The 2,552-nt window shown below is 45.5% G+C and overlaps 1 pseudogene; it reads left to right on the forward strand.

The window, feature by feature from the left end:
- The first annotated feature begins 1,879 nt into the window (after nt 1–1,879).
- On the forward strand, nt 1,880–1,977 carry LOC129550847 (U6 spliceosomal RNA; annotated as a pseudogene).
- The last annotated feature ends 575 nt before the right edge of the window (nt 1,978–2,552 follow it).

A 2,552-nucleotide genomic window follows, 5' to 3' on the forward strand; every position in this document is an offset into this window, starting at 1 on the left:
GGGTGGTGGTGGTGGTTGTTCAGTTGCTGAGATGTGTCCGACTCTGGGACCCCATGGACTTCAGCATGCCAGGCTTTCCTATCCTTCACTGCTGCTGCTGCTAAGTCACTTCAGTCGTGTCCAACTCTGTGTGACCCCATGGACGGCAGCCCACCAGGCTCCCCCATCCCTGGGATTCTCCAGGCAAGAACACTGGAGTGGCTTGCCATTGCCTTATCCGTTTCCTTCACTAATCGTGCCTTAATGCCTGGTTCTTGTTCTTATCCAGCTCATCCTTCAGTGACTGCAATGTCCTCTCATCTCTTTGAGCAATTTCCTTAGTGAACCATGTTTTTGTTTTTTATTTGTTTGTTTGTTTTTTGGCCTGTTTGTTTTAAAATTTTTTACTTATTTATTTTTATTTTTGGTGCACTGGGTCTTCATTGCTGCACGTGGGCTTTTCTCTAATTGAGGCAAGTGGGAGCTACTTTCTAGTTGTGGTGCATGGGCTTTTTTTGCAGTGGCTTGTTTTGTTGCAGAGGCTCTAGGGCATGGGGATTCAGTGGTTGTGGCACTTGGGCTTAGATGCCCCGAGGCATGTGGGATTCTCCCGAACCAGGGATCAAACCATTGTCCCCTGCATTGGCAGGTGGATTCTTATCCACTGAACCACCAGGGAAGCCGGAACCATGTTTGCTTTTAATGAAGGAGAGTCCCACCAAATTTCCAGCAGGTCTTGTTTGATCTGGCAATCCTCAGGGTCAAATACCAGGTGTACACATTCAGGGGCGGCATGGAGGGTCTGCTGCCATAGGCTCCTCAAAGCCAGATTTTCCTTTACTGACCAGCAGGGAAGGTGGGGTCTGTGGGGACCCTCGGGGACCCTGGGGGGACAAGGGGTTGGTGTTCTTGGAGTTAAGTGTCCCTAAGTCATCATCTCAGAAAAACCCAGATTGTATTTGTGTATTTTCTGTTTTCAAAGATGTTTTCACATTAGTTTTCCCAAACCTAATTTCAAACAAGGCGAGCTACCTGGAGTAGCGGACGGAGAAAGTGAGATTAAATCTGATCCACCTGGTCAAGCCGTCTCGTTTTCAGTTTTCTGGAGGCAACATACCATTTATCATGGGAAAGAGTTTTCAGGAGCTTGCGTGTGAACTGTTTTGTTACCGACTTGGAAAGATAAAACTCTGTTCTTTTCATTCTTGAGATGAACACTGTCGTCTGTTGATGGTTCCTCTGACTACCCGTGAGCATCATGTGTAAGATTACATTGGTCAGTGTCAACGCTCAATGCCAGGGCACTGGAGGAATGAGTACCTGACATTTAGGGTACAGAACAGAATGGATTTTGTGACCTGGGCTGACTTTCCACCAGAGGTGCCCTGCTCAGTGCCCGGGTACACACTCGGGTTCCTGTAGGAGGTGAATTCCATATTGGTAACATCCCTACATCAGGGCTGAAAGACTGACGGGTGCCACAAGGGCTCCTGAATGTCCACTGTGTGTCTTCACTTTAAGCCCCCATGTTCATGAAGGATATTGTTTCCTCTCACTATGCTGTTTTTCTCTCACTATGGAGGGCTTGCGTCCGGACAGAAAGATGATCCACATGTGGGCCAGGGCTTCTAGAAGCACACCTGGTGGCTTAAATTAGAAATGAAAGCATCTTGTGATCACTTCAGTAGCTCCTGCACCAAAACTGGGCTTCCCAGTTGGTACAATGGTAAAGAACTTGCCTACCAATGCAGGAGATGTGGGTTTGATCCCTGGGCTGGAAAGATTTCCCTGGAGGAGGAAGTGGCAACCCACTCCAGTATTCTTGCCTGGCAAATCTCAAGGACAAGAGGAGCCTGTTGGGCTGCAGTCCACGGGGTCGCAAAGAGTTGGTCATGACTGAGCAAGCATGCATGCACCAAAATTGGAAGAATACTGAGATTATTAGCATGACTCATGTGCAAAGACGATACAAAAATTTGTGAAGCATTCCCTATTTTTGTACACCTGAAACAATAATAATATTGTAGATCAACTATAACTCAGTAAAAGAAAGACAAGGAAAGGACCTTGCATTTATATTTATTAAAGGGAAAAACTAAATAATTGGAAGTTGCATTAGTCTCATTTTTTTTTAAAAAAGAAACTAAAACAATCTTCAGACCACCTGACCTGCCTCTTGAGAAACCTGTATGCGGGTCAGGAAGCAACAGTTAGAACTGGACATGGAACAACAGACTGGTTCCAAATAGGAAAAGGTGTACGTCAAGGTTGTATATTGTCACCTTGCTTATTTAACTTATATGCAGAGTACATCATGAGGAATGCTGGGCTGGAAGAAGCATAAGCTGGAATCAAGATTGCTGGGAGAAATATCAATAACCTCAGATATGCAGATGACACCACCCTTATGGCAGAAAGTGAAGAGGAACTCAAAAGCCTCTTGATGAAGGTGAAAGAGGAGAGTGAAAAGGTTGACCTGAAGCTCAACATTCAGAAAACAAAGATCATGGCATCTGGTCCCATCACTTCATGGGAAATAGATGGAAAAACAGTAGAAACAGTGTCAGACTTTA

The sequence above is a fragment of the Moschus berezovskii genome, chromosome 21 (assembly GCF_049115385.1).
Source record: "Moschus berezovskii isolate FMDL1 chromosome 21, NW_MosBer_1.0, whole genome shotgun sequence".
NCBI classification, from domain to species: domain Eukaryota; kingdom Metazoa; phylum Chordata; class Mammalia; order Artiodactyla; family Moschidae; genus Moschus; species Moschus berezovskii.